Here is an 18,037-nt window from a genome sequence, read left to right on the forward strand (position 1 = left end):
CTCTTCCAGAGTCACATAATCTCTTTGAACTTTCCCTACTTGTGAAGGATGTTGAGACAGATGTTCACTATGGTTCCTTCCAACTTTTAGATTCTTGGATGAGCTTTGAAAGGGTGAGTTTGTGCCAAAATGTTCTAGACCTCTTATTTTACTGTTTTTAGGATAGGACTTACCACATGAGACACGTCTGAGATCATGAATTATCTTTATAATGATTCCATCCCAGGCCTCCATTGGACATCCACTGAGACCTCCATCACAGTGTTGCTAGCAAGGCCTGCCTTAAGCTGGGTGGCTTCTGGGGTAAAGTTTCCTATATACAATTGACCCCAGCCATGATATACAGGCTCATTGTAGCTTGCTTTGCCCCCTGCCTCCCCAGATTTCCAAGCAGACCGTACAAGCTTTCCAGAGAGGCTAGTGAGAGCTTGCCTCAGAGCCTTCCCAAACTGTGTGAGAGCAGTTGGTGAAGGCCCACAGGAAACTCTTAACTCTGTACTTTCATGGTAGCCTGGTACAGTCCACACCACTTGGCTTCCATGGCTCCAGGCATGCCCATTATGCCCATGTTGCATGTTATCAAAATCACTATGCCATTTCTGGCACAAGGCTTCTTTTGATTTGGAGCACTATTTCCACTTCTTGGCTTGGTGTATCTGTAATTAGGGCTCCAGGTTTTGTTCTTTCTGCCTTTGCCTTTTCTCTCTTGGGATACTCATTCTAACTCATGTTTCTGACAACCTTCATTTTAGGATTATATTGTCTAGAGCACTCTGCTTTTAGTCTGGTCACTTAAAATTTGCTTTTATTTAAAAATACTTTTTTGGTATTATTAACATACAATGTTACATTAGTGTCAGGTGTGTAACATAGTGATTTGACTTCTTTATACATTATGCTATGCTCACTACAAGTGTAGCTACCATCTGTTACCACACAATGCTATTACAATATAACTGACTATATTCCTTATGTTATGTCCTTTACTCTTAGGACTTTTCATTCCATAACTGGAAACCTGTATCTCCACTTCTCTTCCCTCATGTTGCCCATTCCCCCAACCCCCTCCCCTCCCATGCTACATCGGCATACAGAAGAGATCTGGGTTCTACCCCCTCTTTAGGTAGATTTTCAGCTGATTCTCCTTTTCTATGCTCCACCAACACTTCTAATTCCAAAATTACTTGGTGTGAACAATTCCTGAAACTCTGGGGGAATTATATAATGTATTTCAGGTTCTCCTTGCCTTAAGGGTTTGGATTTCTAGAGTTAATTAACACTGATACATCTGCTTTTTAAATTCCAACATTTGTTCCCCTGTTGTCTTCCCCTCTTACTGATGCTTCATTTGGAGTTTGGAGAAAAAGAGGATCTAAAAGAGTTACTCCATGTGTCATCTTTAACCGAATCCTGTTAATTTCATAGAATATCAGTAACCTATGAGTAAGGGAAAAAAACAGCACAATAGAGGTGGCTGAAAGGCTCAGTTGGTTGAGCATCCAACTCTTTATTTTGGCTCAGAGCATGATCTCAGAGTAGCGGGATGGAGCATGACATTGGGCTCCACATTCAGCAGAATCTGCTTGGGATTCTTTCTCTCCTTTTCCCTTTGCCTCTGCCCCTCTCCCACTCTTTGTCTTTCTCTCTAAAACAAATAAATTTTTTTTTAAAAAGATGTCACAAAATAAGAGGGTTTGGTGATCCAACTTTTATATGAACTAGCTGTATGACCTTGGGTAAATCATTGGCTCTTATTGAGTTTTACTTTCTGTGAAAATAAAGTAAGTAAGCATTAGATTGTGAGAGCCTTACCAATGATTCTATATGATATCTCAATTTCCCAGGATTCTGAGTTGATTAGACCAACTCCATTTCTTAGCATTGGTAGAAATAGCTAATGCTATTTTTAATTAAAAATGCTATTAATAATTTTTTTGTATAAAAATACCATCTCACTTAGCTTTCTATTTTAGTGCACACAAGGGTCTGAACATGGTGCCCAAATCTTTAGGTTCATCCCCAGACAGAAAGTCCTAGCAGTTCTGCTACATTGAAGCATATGCCACCTTTTGGGATGATAATGTTTATTAGGAAGCCAATAGTTAGCCATGTTCTATGTGCTTTGCTATTCCCAAGGCTTTTTTCTGGACCTACTTTGGAAAGGTCATTTGGAGGAATTCTAAAATGGAAGTGTTTTAGCCAAGGCTCCTTAGATCATAGTGTATGGTGTAGGTTGTCCCCTTGGAGCATAAACTCTTTGAGTAAAACATAAAGGTGGTCCACTTTGGTCAGGCTCCCTGTGCCAGCGTTGGTGACTGGACTTGCCCTGATGAGTTTGAGAGAAAGACTTATTCTCAGACTTATTCTCTTAACTGCTGCAATCAGGCAAGTGAGACCATTTATTGTCTCATACACACCCTACAAAGACCTTTAAAATAAATAGTATAATAAGAATACTGTTTTGAACTCCTTGGGAGAAAAGTAAATTTTTTGTTTCATTATGTGTGTTTCTGACTCTTATATACGTATGTATACACATGTATATACACAAGTTTACATATATACACACATATATGAGTCAGACCCCTCTATACATATCTGATGAGCTGTGACCTCCTGAGCATCAATGTGTCTGAATGTCCAGTTCAATCAAAGGACAGAAGAGAGGAGATAAAAGAGTTCCTTTTATGTCATTCAGCTCATCCCATGATTCAGAAGAAATAGGAGAAGCCATTTTCACAAGAGATCTGTGAAGACCTGGCAGGGCAAGTGGTTCTGTTGGGGTAACCAGGTAATGAAGTAGGTCACATATTGTGTGAGCTGCTATGGCCCTTACTTTCTGTTGAAGTAGGGCATAGCTCTCACATGCTGGAAGATGCGAGGAAAGTCACAATAGTGTCCTACCTGGCAGTTAGGGGAAGTGGTCAAGAGGAAGAGGAAAAGAGAGACTGCAAGTCCCCATGTGGCAACAGACTGAATCCAAGGCTTCCACAAATAAGCTTTAAGGAGAGTCAGAGTTTTTGTTTTTGCTTTTAGCCCAGCAATTAGGAACGAAAGCCTGTCAGACTCAAGGGTTATGCTTGGGGCTTCTGTGAACATTCCATTAAAACTGATTGTGGTAACCTGTGGATATGCTATGTTTCATGGCAAAAGGAGATTATTGTTGCAGATGACATTAAGGCTGCTAGTCAGCTGACCTTAAAATAGCAAGATTAGCCTGGATTATTGGGATGGACCCAGTCTCATCACATAAACTCTTTATGAAGGAAGAAGGAGGCTGAGAGTGGGAGAACTCAAGGTGTTATTGCTGATTTTGATGATGTAGGAAGGGTGCCATGGGCCAAGGAATATGGCAGCTTCTAGAAGCTGGAAACAGGCCTCAGTTTTTGGTCAGCCAGAAAATGGGACTTCCTCTAACTTCAAGGAACTGAATTCTGCCAACAACCCAAATGGACAGGAAGCTGAAGCTCCCCTATAAACCAGGGACTCTAGAAAGACAGGCAGCCTACTGATATCTGGATTTTTGTATGGTGAGACACCTGCCAGACTGTGATCTCCAGAACTGTAAGATAACAAATTTGTGTTGCTTTAAGCTAGTAAATTTGTGGTAATCTGTTATGGCAGTAAAAGGAAACTATTACAATAATCAAAGTGTGGAGGCCCAGACAGTCTATTCTCTCTGCATCTTTAAACATTATTTTTTTCAGAACTGCTTCCCAGTCTCAGACCTCTTTCTCTATTTCTATGCTGTTATTCAAACATAACCTTAAAAATATATCTCTTATTGTTTCTAACTTTCATTCAGAATTTGCTGGAAATTTGACTCTATTTTCTTCATTCATCAGCTAAAAGCTTCCTACCAACCCTCTTTTGGCAGTCTTTGGTCTAGTGATTTTGTTGTTGTTGTTTGTTTGTTTGTTTACTCCTTTAAAAGACTGTTTTAACTCCCTATACCAGGTTTAAAAACTATGTGGAAGAGGGATCACTAACTTGAAAAGATGTACCATCTCAAGTAACCACAGAAATGTATACAAATAATGAGTTGTTTTGACCTATCAGATGGCAAACTTAAATGATGTATCATATGATGTGTTGATGAGCTTAAAGGAAGTATGTGATTTTACATACTGCTAGAGGTGTATAAATCTACAAAGTCTCCTGAAAAGGAAATATTATAGTATTTTCATAAATAAAAATGTGAGTTCTCTTGGACCTAGAGATGTACACAAAGGTAAAGATGTCTATTCTGGCATTGTTTGAGATTGTGTAAAATTGGAAACCTAAATCAATGGCCAAGATAGTGCATATAATAATATTTGAGAGGAAAGGGGGTGTGGAGACATCTGATCCCTTTGGCATTGTTGAATGTTTTAAGTGAGGATATGACCATGATCCCTATAGTAATTTAAAAAGGGAAGAACTCTCAACCCAAATAAATAGATGATAGGTAGATAGATAGATAGATAGATAGATAGATAGATAGATAAAGGAAAGACCATGTTGAGTTTTTTTCCAGGAGAAACCCAGGTCTACTTCTACTTTTCAAAATAGAAATGAAACCAGCCTGTTGTCAAAACCCAAAAAGTTCAGGCAGCAGGTGGGTAATTTAGTCATGGAGCTGGCTGTTTAGTTATTTGGATAATTGAATTTAAGCCATCATGGATAATGTAATCCAGTTTAATTTGCAAAAATGTCAGGCCTGGAGACAGATCAGAGGAAAACATTCGGTGATGGTAGAAGCGTCATTGGAGAGACTTGCTTTGTGTTATGAGCTATCTGTAAGCACCAACCCTTTCCCAACATAAGGGCCTAGATTGAAAAGATTTGATTAAAAACCTTGGCAATCTGGTGTGTGTCATTAATGTTAGTGTTACATAATGCATTTTCCTAATTTATTTATGAAATGTTTGATTTAGTAGTCCATTCGCCCCTTGTCAAAAGCATCTGGGAAAGCCTTCATATTCAATTTGTTTACGTGAATAATAATTTGATTTGGGTTTTCCCATTTGGCAAGTTTATTCTGATCACAGTGACATCTATAACGAGACCACATGGTTGATTCCTATTGTTCTGGAAATTTTGGTCTTCATTTCAAATGTCACATGCAACGAACCACCCATCATTTTCCAGCCAAAACATGTGCTTGCTGGCTTTGAAAAAGGGACTGTAAGTAAAAATGGCATTTTCTCCATTTATTCCTTGGATCTACAGCCAAACACCTTTCTGCTTTGCCTGCTCTTTGTTAGTCTCTGCCGTGCCCACGGCTCATGCCCAGAAGTTTTGGGCATGACTTGTGGGCACGACTGACATTTATTTGCTCAACATCTGCCAGAAGAAGTCACCATAAAAAAGGGCTATAGGAAGAGTCTTAGACAACATGGGAGAAGAGTAGACATTGTGAATAGTTGTGGTGGCTAAGACTCAAATTGTGTTTGTTTCAGAGAGACCAGTAGATGTCTGGCTTCTGGATACATGGACTGAAATACTGAAACACACTGGGACACAAGCAGCCCTGTCTGGGGTTCCCTTCAGTGTGCATTTACCCTAGTGCCCTGAGGGCAAGATTGCAGACCAGAACTACTTAGTGGCTCAATGTCAGAGGGAACAGGAACTGGTAGGGTAGCAGTACATTCTAGAACTTTTGAACACATATCAGAACCCCCTTGGGAGACTCCAAAATACATGGAGAAATTTGCTGAAGTCTTAATGCATGCCAATGGTTATTTACCCCAACCTTGTGATACCCATCTGCACTCATGTGCTGCCACTAATTGGTTACACATGGCCTTCACCATGAGCTATATACCTATAGTCTCTATTGAAACAGTCCTTTTTTGGTGGTTTGTCAACATATCAGTATGGCAGATTAGGGATATGTGTGGTAGGAACCTTGCCCTGACTGTTACCTCTGAATCCTTTCTGATCCAGCAGACTCTGGCCAGTGGAGCGCTCATTTGGTGTCCTCAAGGCCATCTCATAATTCAATAGTATTAATGAGTTATTTCCTAGAGGTCAAAGAAAGACCAAAAACGGAGGAAATGATGGCCTTTCATAGAGAAGTGTAACTATATTAGAAGAAGTCACCAGAGCCTGGGCTTTTCCTGCCACTAGTTAGTTGTAACTGCAGACCTGAGATAAGCTTCCAAAAGTGTATCACTGAAGGGGTGTCACTATCACCAATTCCAAAGCAGGGGAACAAAAGCCTGGAGGCTTTTTAAATTTGTCCAGGGAATGTTCCAAATCTAACATCTCTTTCTTTACCAATGATCTCTGCCAAATCTGTTTCACAATGCGTTGCTTTTATTTTATTTGTCTTCCTTTCAACATATATTGGAACCTTGATAGTCACAGAGTATCTATCTTCACAGATGGGGTCTCTGCACATGTGAGGACACACTGGTGGGTCATTAAACCAGGCGGGACCATAACCCAGCCTGCCCATCCTCAATATCAGCTGGGCGATAGCTCTTTGAAAATTACAGGTTGACCATGATGGCCTCAGGGACCTAAGTTCCTTACCTTAAATCTTTGCCAAAGTATCTAGTATGCTTATGTTGTCCTGTAAGGCAGAGATAGAATATCGCTTCTTTTCAGGAAACACAGCCTCAGGTTAGCCCCTAATTATCCAAATATTTAATTTACCTTGGCCTCTGTTCCTACCTAGAAGACTATCTTTTACACATGGATGTTTTGTGTATGATCTTAAATGAGATCCAAGATCCAAAGTTCCAGAACCTCTTATCTTGGGCCACTCATATTGCATCCATGGCAGCCACTGGTTCAAATGTACCAGTTCTTTATTTAAGTGTTAATGGGGACCCTAATCATTCACCCCAAGAGGCCATGTTTAATGCTAAGCACACTGATGACATTGTGAATTATGCTGTGATTTCATAATGATCTAGATACAACCTCCCCAAGGAGGAAAAGGTGTCAGAGCCACAGACTGCCTAGCAGGGGCTCATAGTTAATCACACAGAATGTCTACCAGCTGGATTTCACCTTAAACCATTGATTCACCAACTAAGCTGCACTTTGGAATCACTCAAGATACTTCTGAGAGCCAGGCCACCTTCCAGGTCAATTAAATTGGAATCTCTAGAGTGGGACCTGGGCAATTGCTTTTATAACTCCATGGGGGTTTCACATGTGGAGCCAAGGCTGAGAGCCACTCATCTGGTTGCACTGATTCTCCAAATGTGGTCTTTGGATTGGCAGTATTGGCCTCCTGTGGGAGCTTGTCTGAAATGCAAAATCTTGGTTCTACCTAAGACATACTGAGTCAGAATCTGCATTTTTAACAAGATATACATATCGTTTCTATTGTCTCTTTGGACAGTCTAGTAACAAGGCTTCTCAGAGCAGGGAATATAGAGGAATCCATATTTTTTGTCTTAATGTGACAGATTAGAGTGAAAATGACTCCCATATTTTCACACACTTTTTAATGTGCTAAAAAAACACTACACAAACACTTCAAATTAAAAATTACACTTGGACTCTGGGCGGGGGGGGGGGGGTTGCTGCCTAATAATTTTGCAGTCAAAATGTGATTCAAAATTGTTGCCAAGACCATTTTTTCCATAAATGGCAAGCACTGGGCTTTGTTTGGCTTAGTGATACCCTTGAAAGCATTTCACACAAATATATAGGACACAAGGTACAAAAAATTCCTTTGTGATTTTTGGGGGCACAAATTTGTATCCACTGAGGGAGACATTACTTTTTCAAGGGGGAGGTTGAATGTAAAAAGGTGATTAAAAACAATAAATGGAGGCTTTGCCACTTGTAGAAACACAAATACAGACAGAGGTGAACTGTATTTTCAAAGGGAAGGAAAATATTCACACTGTTGGTGGGTGGAATTTACATAGATCTTGATCAAATATGCATTCTGTATCCTAAGTGTACGAGTTCGGCGCAGCACACAGCCTTTTTACACGGAATGTTGGTTCTTTGAAACAACCGAAAAGAGAGGTCAGTAGCTGTCGAGGTTGAGCACACATGCAAAAAGTAAACACTCGGCCGTGGGGACATCTAGGCTGAAGAGAGAGAAAAACCCTTCTGGGAGACCTCATTGCTGGCCACCATGCGGGGTGCTCCACATACAGGGGGCAGCAAGCTGATCGAAACTTCAAAGCTAAACTCCTTGCCCAAAGAGTAGAAGTGGGCATGAAACCAGACCTCTGCCTCCTCTGGGATCCCAGGTCATCAGGAAGTTCTTGAGGACCTCAGTGAACGGTGCCACCATTTTGCTTGAGAGCCCAGAATCTACTTTGCCAATTTTCCATGCCTTTCAAAACATCAGGGTGATATTTTATCCATTCTCTTCCCTTTTTCTCCTTTCTTTCTTTTTACCTTCTTTGCTGCTCCTTGCTTTCTGGCTTTCTGGCAGTCTTATTTTGGCACTCAGCATCAGAAAAGCTATTTCCTTGTTCCATTATTCCCAGATTCCATTAATTCTTTGGTGACAATTTAAGGATGCTTTTCCTATTGGAAATTTCTGTTTACTTGCCTGGCAGCAGAAAGGTTGATGTTTCCAAGAATCTTTCTGGCAATTCTGACATGGTCATAGAAATGCTATATCCAATGTCCCAATGTTTGATCTACTTAGTACGTTTACTGTCCCAGTGCTGTGACATGGGATTCAGTTTGCTTGTTTTGTTTTGTTTCTGAAACTCTCTGCCTCTAATATCCTTGGCTAAAAGTCAAGGCCAGCTTGTTCACAGGATATAAGGACCTTAGGTTAAACTCCTCAAGCTGTTTGGGATATACTAAGCTTAACTGACATCTATGTGTAGGTCTGTCCCTTCTGTCTTGGAGGATAGCCGGCTACCCTTAATGCCCATGACTCAAGAGGATCGCAATCTCAAGATCGCATCCCACCTGTCCTGTAGTGATCTCCCACTGTTGGTCCTCTCTCTCCTCACCTAGAGTTCAACTCCCACCTTGCTGTCATCAAAACTTTAAAGGCACAAATTGGTTACAGATGAGCTGTAGCGCCTACAGACTTATTCATTTTAATTATTAGTGTCCAACCTTTAAGATTTTACAGGAAAGTCATATTTTTGTTTGCTCATTGAAACTCAAGCAAAAGAGAAGATCTAACGGAACTGGGCCAACCTGGCAGCAATGCCTGGAGAGAGTCTAACCTGTTCCCAAAGATGATCCATCTCACCTTCTTCCTTCATATGGTCCATTCCTTTGTATCTCAAATTAAATAATGGATAATTCCAACCTATCTTCATTTCTTCTCTTTTCATGGGTGTCAAATCTTTTGTTTAATTCATTAAAAATTTTTCAATTCTTATAGCTTTCATTTTGAGAAATTGTATTTGATTCTTTTTCAAATTCTTGACCATTTTGACCACTTTTATAGTATCTGAATATTTTTTGATGTTTTCATATTTTTAATTTCTTAAACTTCCATGCAAGTTTCTTTTAAGTTCTTAAAGTCACATTATTTTCCCCTGTGAGCCTGATGATTCCAATATCTGAAGACTTTGTGATCTGGTACCCACCCTGATTTGTTTCTGCTTGTGGCAGCTTGTCTGGGAACTATCCATTTACCCTGCAGCTTGACCTGTATGATTTCTTTGGCATTTTGGTTGAAGTTGACTTTCTCCATAAAGGATGTACATCTGTTCCTGCCTAGCACCTGGGACACCACCAATTTGGGGCAACTTTAAGGTTTCTTGACGTTTATTGCACCACAAAGGTATTCCTGACACTGAGACACCCCAGCTAGACATGGTAGGTAGCATGGAGATCACTTCCTGGACTGTACTGAACATGCTGGTTTCTGAGCTACTGATCCTTGGCCAAGGCTTTGGCGTCTGTTCACTAACGATAAATGACATTCTGTAATTTTGGATTGGTGAGTCATTTCAGAGCAGAACATAGCAGCCTGTTGGTATTGTTTAGTAACAATATTTGGATTTATTATTTGTTCCTGATTTTGGTGGAATCTGGGGAGGAGGGTTGGGTTTTATGGTTAAGACTGGTCACTAGAGACCCCCACCATAAACAGTTCCTGGTACCAAGGTACCAGGGTGCCTTACCCACCCGACCTTCCATCCAGAAGCACACATGTACACGCACGTATACACATGTCAGTTCCTGTTACAACCTGGACACAAAGCTCTCCTGTGAAACCCAGCCACAGAAGGACATAAAAAGCTAGGGCCTGTGGTCTCCTGACCTCTTTCCATGCATGTCTTCAGCTGCTGCTGCCATGCTCAACTGCTTGTTAGCTGTTTTGTGAATTTAAACTGAATCTTGTGAGTTTTTCCAGCAGTGGAGCACCCAAGGTGACTGACATGTAATAAACACATGTGGGGGCTCCTCTCGGGTTCTCCACCTTGTTTAGGCTAAGCTTCAGTGTCTTTTCCCAGAACTCCATGCAACTGAGGTAGGGAAATCTCAATGTCTTTCATGGTTTGCTGCAAACACACAGGGCTCCTCCCTTTACTCTCTTTTTGGATTCTTCTGAGGATTCCTTTCTTCTAATCCAGGTCACAGATGTATTTCATTCAAAATTTTCTTTTCTTTTCTTTCTTTTCTTTTCTTTTCTTTTCTTTTCTTTTCTTTTCTTTTCTTTTCTTTTCTTTTTTCTTTTCTTTTCTTCTTTTCTTTTCTTTTCTTTTCTTTCTTTCTTTCTTTTCTTTTCTTTCTTTCTTTTCTTTTTTCCTTTTCTTTCTTTCCTTTCTTTTCTTTTTCTTTCTTTCTCTTTCTTCCTTTTTTAAAAAAGATTTTATTTATTTATTTGAGAAACAGAGAGAGCACAGAAGTGGGAGGGAGGGGCAGAGGGAGAGGGAGAGGCAGACTCCCCATTGAGCAGGGAGCTGGACATGGGGCTTGATCCCAGGACCCTGGGATCATGACTGAGCTGAAGGTGGTGAAGTCTGGGGTGACTGAGACACCCCAGAATTGTTTTTTCAGTAAGGGGCTTATTCAGTATATCCAATCTTCTAAACTGCTAGAAAAAAAATCTCCAAGTCTGTATGTGTGATACACACACACACACACAAGGAATATATATGTGTGTACATCTATACATCCATGTACACACGTTTTTATAGATGTATAAGATGTGTATATCTACACACACAAATGTAATCATGACTCTCTAACCCACTGTGATCTGGCTTTTATGCCTTCTCCACTGCCCATGATTTACATTTTGCTATTACTAGAGGTATTGTCCTCTCTTCTCTCCTACTCTGCTTCTTTGCACTATATCAAGCTACTGCCTGCTGCTTGCAGACCCCATGTGACCTACTGCCTATTTTTGTAGATAAAATTTTACAGAAACACAGCCACACCCAGTTGTTTCTGGCTTGTCAGTGGCCGCTATAATGGCAGATTAGAATAGAGTTTCAACAGAGAACTTCTGGTCCACAAAGCCTAAAATATTTATTCTGTGCCCCTGTATAGAAGGATGAAAGGGCTCCAAAGTGCCTTGTTATTGCATTCTGTATATCATCTTTTGATGTCTGCTATTATTTGAAATTACATGGTTTTTCAAATAACAGCATGTCCTGCTTACTGTGAAAAGTTCATGAAGCATCTCATGGGGAATGATACCTTGGGATGTCTCATATGCAGTGTCAACATATCCACATGTTGGGTGGATGTGTATGAAAGGTCAATGAGGACACCTATTAGGTCTCTGTTAGGCCTCTATTAGGAATTTATGAAGAACAGGAGATTTTCTGATTCTGGAGAACAGAACTGTTGACCAGCAAGATGCTATACCTGAACTTCTGACATCAAGAAGCAAGGAATTGAGGGGCAACTGGGTGGCCCAATCAGTTGGGCACCTGCCTTTCGCTCAGGTCATGATCTGGGAGTCCTGGGATCAAGCCCCATGTGAGGCTCCCTGCTCAGTGGGGAGTCGGCTTCTCCCTCTGTCCCTCCCCCCTGTTCATGTGCACATGCTGTTTCTCCCTCAAATAAATAAATAAAATCTAAAAAAAAAAAAAAAAAAAGGAAGCAAGGAATTAAAACTACAGTGTCAAGGAGCCAAGCTGGAGGGAGAAGGTGAATAAGGGTTTTTCTTGACCAGACTTGGAGAAACCAGTAATCAACCTTACTCTGTGGTCTTCCTACCACATAAGCAAGAGTGAAGTCCAGCAGTGGCCAGGCTACCAGGGCTAGTTGGAGAATTCACCAGAGTGTTGGCTACTGCTTCTACTTGAAGGGGACCACAGAGCAGAGAGCCCGGGCTGTAAATCACCTCACCTTGAGAACTGGGGGTTGGGGCTGAAGACCTCATAAGGCATACTGTGCTTCTCTTTTATCCGCTGTGCCCCTGAAACCAGGTATCAGCTTGGATGTCAAGAGAGAGCTTAATCTAATTACTTGCAGAGTGAGCTAGCAGGGATGTGGATGAGCTTCCTATCCTCAGATACGCCCCCCGCCCCCTTCAATCTTTCTGAGAACCTGGGCTGAAGAAATTGTTAAACATCTGGGAAGGTCAGAGCCTAGAGTTTCAAGTTGTACTGCAGGTAAGGGGTTAGGAGACTTCTGATTAGTAAATGTCACTGTACCCCAGGACTGAGCTGGCACTGGCTGGACAGTAGGCAATGGCACTTCTGCATTTCATCGATTCATTCACAATCTATCAGAAGGAGGCTCACGTTGCTTTTTTCTGTGGCTGTCATCTCATTAACCCACATCCATGGGCCTCACATACCTGAAGCTGCCTGACTTGGGGCCATACGTGGCACGTAGTGAAACTCACAAATAGCTTTCTCACACTGGGCGTGGCTGCTCAGCCCTCTGGACGCACTTCAGAAGTGGCACTGAATCTGGTCCAGCACTCTCTCCTGCTCGCTTTCCCATGAGTGTTCCTGCCACCACCTGATTTCCATCACCAGAGCACAAGGCCTGGCCCCTGCTTCTCGCAGATTCCATCTGATGGCTACGGAATCCTGTCTTTTTAGCTACTTGCTTGGGGTCTTGTCATTTCTCACTGGTGGTATCTGTCTCTAAAGAAGCTTGCTTGGTTTCTTGTCTTGCCATTCTCCATGCATCCTTGATTCATCTCCCCAGTCAGCTCCCTGCTCCTGCCACCAGTGCTATTCTGTCCCGGACAGTCCCAATTCCTTGGGATGGCCTGCAAACTTCTTCACTTCCTAGAAAGGAAATTCCTTTCTAGGCTCACACTCCTCTCTGCCTCCTAGCCCATCTAGTATGCTTTGTTCACATACTACTGCTCCTATAGGTAAGCCATGTCCTCTTTCCACTGTATCTGGCTGTGGCTACTGTACCCATACTGGGCTCTCCCACCCAGGGCTGTCCCATACTGGACTGTGTCACACCAAGCTGTCCTGCACTGGGCTGCCTTATGCTGGACTGCTCCACACATTAATTTTCCCATGTTGGGCTCCCACACTGGGCTGTGCCACACTGGGCTGTGCGACACTGGGTTGTTCCTGACCGGACTATACCTAAACTGGATTATGTCTACCATAATAGACATACTTTATCGTACTACACTGCACTGCCCTACACTGTGCGGTACCTCCCTGGACTGTACCCACTGTACCCACACTTGACCGTACCACACTGGGCTCAGGTGTCTGGCAGCTCTCAACCACTCTGAGCTTCATTTGTTTGGTCTTCCTTAGACCCTGGGATGGAACATAAGCTCTATTTGGGCAGGAGTCTCAGTTTTATTCATGAATTAATTCCTTTACTACAGAGCAACGCTTAGCCCATAGAGGGTGCTCATAAATATTTGCAGAAAGAATGGATTTGAAGGGGCTTTGCTTTGTCATCCATTACAGTCCCTAACAACCTTTCCTATCAGTAGGTTTTCCCTCAGTTCAAATTAAATCCCTCTGCTATAAAGCAAGTGTTTCCTTGTCTGGGTTTTTGATGTAGCTGACAAACCAATTAAGCTCCTGTTGCCACATTAAGAACAATAACCTGGATTCAAAGGATTCAGTGAGTTTTTGCTGACATTTTTTCTCATCTACCCTGAGTAATCTTCATTTTTTGAATATTCCTTCAGAAAGTTTTTACTATTTTCACAGATGAGTCTGGAAAGGGCCCACATTAGGCAGGCAGTTTCTGATGTTTACAAAACAGTACAAAGTTTGGGCTCCTCTCTTCTAAAACCTACAGGATTCTGGAAAGCAGCTTGAAAGCAATGCCTGGTGCTCAAGAGGGTTCATGGTGTGCTTTGGTCTGGGAAAGTCTGTGAACCTGAATGCCTGTGGTTTTGGGTCTGTTTCTAATGGAAATCATCATGGAATAAAGTGGCTTCATGCCCCCATTTGGTGGAAAGCTCTTTGCTGGCAAATGCAGCCATGTAAGGTCTGTCCTTTCAATGCTGGCTCAAGACCAGGACTCTGTCTCCTGAGAGAGGATTGTCCCCATAAATGTTGAAACTAGGCAAGAGATGGCAACACCTCACCCCCTTTCTCCACCCTGCCCATCCTCCTGGAAGTGCCCACTAATGGGAGGATGGGAACAGAGCAGGGTGGAGAGAAGGCGTGAGGGGGTAGCATTTGACTATGGACCAAAGCCTTCATTCAAAACACAGGATCCAAGACCTGAGATGCCTCAAGAACTGGGGCCTGGAACTTGAGGAGAATCTCAGGTGGCACTGGTATGGAAACGGTGCCAAAGCTAGCTTGTGCTATGTACCTGTGGTGGCAATTAAGGGATGTCTGGGTGGCCAAAAGTCTACTGGACATCTAAGCTGTCTTCTTCACTCTTGCTGTGTCTTCTGAATATCCACCTCTGTATAAGCCTGAATAATATTTCTAAATCAGAAACCCAACCACGACCTGTCTCTGCTTCATATCCTTCAATGCTCCTCGTGACGCACAGACTCAAGCCTGTGATCTATGATGCTTTTGGACCTGGATGGTCACTCCCTCTCTGGCTTCACTTTTGCCCTCAGCCCTACTGCAGACATGGACCTCCAAGGTCATCAGAGTCTGCAAGCTCCTGCTTCTCCTGCCCAGGCCCTCTTCCTCATTGTTTCTCATGTTTCATGTCCTTCTCCTATTTTTCCTTATGGAACTAAACTCTATCCATCTTTTCCAACTATGTTCATGGGTCATCTGCTCCAGGAATACTTCCCACCCTTCCATCTCCTCCATGTCAGCAAGAGTATTTGTTCATTTATAAGCATTTACTGATTTCCTACTGCATGCCAGGTATTAGAAACAGAGCTGAGGCAAAGACTCAGCCTCCACCTTCAAGGAGCACACAGACTGGATACCCAAGTGGTCTGGTCCCAGTTTATGACTTGCAAAGACTGAGAAAATCGAGAGACCATCCCTTATATGCAGCAAGCACGTAATTATTATGTGATGAATTTTGTTTAAAAGTTAAAAATGAAACATGAGCTTTTAGAGTCATAGGAATATGCCACCACTCATATATCAAGGCATGATATTTCCTTTATGCTGAACATAAATGCCAGTGATATTGCATATATTTATTAGCATGAGGTGCTGTTTTGCCAGCATTTCAGGTCTAGTGGGAACAAAAATGAAACTTTTCTCCAGGATGAGCATTTCACCATGCCCTGCAGAAAGCCTCTCATTCTGGGCTCAGAAGAAACCCTGAATATTTGGAATTTATGTTTAGCATTGCCCTAATGGTATGCCATGGTTGCTATGGAGATTATGGTATTGTTCATTATTGAATGAAGAGCAACAATGAGTCCAATAAAATAAATCTATAATATTGATACTGAGCAATCTTGGAAAGTGGTTATTTTGTTTTGTTCTGCATTTGTCAGAAACAGATTGAAAAAAGCCTTCCAATTAGTGAAAGGACACACTGCATTTGTGGATCTGCTGGCCCCATGAGGTAATTCATTTCTGATAATAAAAAGGAGCATTACCTAATTCAAACTTTTATTATGCTGGTGTACTGGACGACCACCATAAAATGCACCTAGGCAAATAATTGTTTGGCTGTAGGATAATGAGGGAACATGCATGAGCTGCAGGAAAGGTCTCAGTCTATGGAGACCGATAGGCAGAATTGATCACTTTAAGGTGCATGTGCTAATATGGGAAATGATCAGTTCAGCGGTCTGAATGTTCCCATTGATATCTAATAGAAACTTTGTTGCAGTTAGACTCAGTGGGAGATAAAATCTCAATTAAAAAAAATTCTGTCAACAGCCATTTGTCAAGCTCAGTAAAAAGAGTGACAAATGCTAAAGAGATTCAGGGTCACTAAAATGCATCTAGGGGCTCTCAGAAAACTGGGGGGATACTCCCTGACCTCACACAGGCCCCTGGAAAATTTTTAGGAACAAATGAAATGGTTGGATTTGAATAATGTGGCCCAGCTCTGCAGAAAAGCAACTAATTTAGTTTTGGCTTTAATCTTTGGAGGGAAATGTTCTGTATCCAGTGATAATAACACAAAACATATTCTGAGCTTTTCAATAGTCCAATTTCTGGCAAGGCTTCCCAATTTGGGGGGCGAATTTCTCCAAGTTGAACAAGAGGGTGGATGAGTTTCTGCTGATGTACAACTTGGTGGCTTTAAATGATAACTATTTTATTGTTCACTATTCTGTAGGTCAGGGATTTGGGGAGAGCATGTAGGGGAAGGGTGATAGCTCATCTCTGCTCCATGGTCACCTCTGACTGGGGTTGGAAGAGCCAAGATGGCCCCACTCACACAGCTGGGGTTCTGGTACTGGCTGTCAGCTGGGGTGCCTTAGTTCTCCTCACTGTGCCATTTCTTTCCCTCCAGGGCTTCTTGCTTCCCAGGCCTCCCAGTCTGTCAGGACACTGGACTTCACTACATGGCAAGAGGACAATAAAGGGAAGCTGCCATGCCTCTTCACACCTAGCCTCAGAGGCTCCACAATTTCCCTTCTGCCACATTCTTTTGGTCAATGCAAGTCACAGGGACAACGAGGCTCAGGGCAAGGGGGAATAGACCCCACCTCTTGGTAAAGAGAGCAGCAAATTCACACCGAGAAGAGCATGAGGGATGGGAAGGAGTAATGAGGTGATCTTAGGAGACAATCTACTATGGGTGGTGAAACTCTAGTCACTTTTGAATGTTCAACCAGCCTTGGAAGTTATTGCTGTGCCCTTTTGTCTCTGAGCCCTAAACTTAGAGAAACTGAGCCCAGACATGTTGTCTTTCTCCCAGCAATCCCACTGTCCACAGTTTTGTTGTCACATATGCTATAGACACTAGGATAAGCCAACATGCTAGCAACGTGATGCCATGGAGTGGCGCAGGTCCTCACTGATCATCAGGCTTCCACACTCATCTGTCTGGTGTCCCTGAAAGAGGCAACTAATTAAAACCAAATTCACATTGCTGAAGCCAAACAATATGGAGCAGAAGTCAGTCTCTTAATATCTTCCAGAAGAACTCTAGGGAGCTTTCTTGCTGCACACTGAATATTGAGGTATTGTTTTATCACCTTGGGTTGGATAAATACATGTTATTTTTTTTTAAATCTTAACAATTATTATTAGTTTCCATTAGGCAGCTAAACCGTTTATTTTGGCCCGGCTATCATTTCCCAGTATCACTCCCTCTCATTGCCAATGAATGACCCTGGGAGATCTTCCATGGCTGCCTACCAACAAATTAGCTGAGGCCAGAAGTTACTGCTCTCCTAGAAGGAGGGGGTGATATTGCACCTGCAATCAACTTTGCATAGGACAAGGGACACTCTGAGATTTGAGGTACCAGAATTGAAGACTTGTGCATCAACTAATTCCTTTGCCTGTGAGTCCCAGCCAGCATCAAGTAATGTCTTTAGGTGTTTTCCAGCCCTTGCCAGATAGGAATACTGCTCTGTTCTTACAGCTAAGATAATCAGCTGTTTCTCCCAAACCAAGATTGCTATGGAAAACAGGATACATTGGTATGTGCAAATTTGTAGCAACATTTTGACTTCTTTAGGGCTGTTTATTTTCATGACCAAGCATACACACACACACACACACATATGTTTAGACAAAGAAAGATCTTAACCCCTGGGCTAAGGAGTGAGAATATGTGACCTCCTGGGTAAGTGTAGAGC

General features: G+C 42.1%; 2 long non-coding RNA genes across 2 annotated transcripts in view; one reads left to right on the forward strand and one right to left on the reverse strand.

Annotated features, from left to right (window-relative positions):
- LOC140618044 (uncharacterized) overlaps nucleotides 1-16,857 on the forward strand; it is a 50,854-nt gene extending 33,997 nt beyond the window's left edge. Inside the window, exon 3 of the long non-coding RNA XR_012018194.1 lies at nucleotides 16,741-16,857. This is a non-coding gene — a long non-coding RNA (uncharacterized lncRNA). The remainder of the gene's footprint in view (nucleotides 1-16,740) is intronic.
- Nucleotides 1,509-6,861, reverse strand: LOC140618047 (uncharacterized). The gene is made up of 3 exons (XR_012018205.1): nucleotides 6,520-6,861; nucleotides 5,907-6,005; nucleotides 1,509-1,645 (listed from the first exon to the last, which is right to left on the reverse strand). It is a non-coding gene; the product is annotated as an uncharacterized lncRNA (long non-coding RNA).
- Nucleotides 16,858-18,037: the final 1,180 nt, after the last annotated feature.

The sequence above is a fragment of the Canis lupus genome, chromosome 26 (assembly GCF_048164855.1).
Source record: "Canis lupus baileyi chromosome 26, mCanLup2.hap1, whole genome shotgun sequence".
Lineage (NCBI taxonomy): Eukaryota > Metazoa > Chordata > Mammalia > Carnivora > Canidae > Canis > Canis lupus.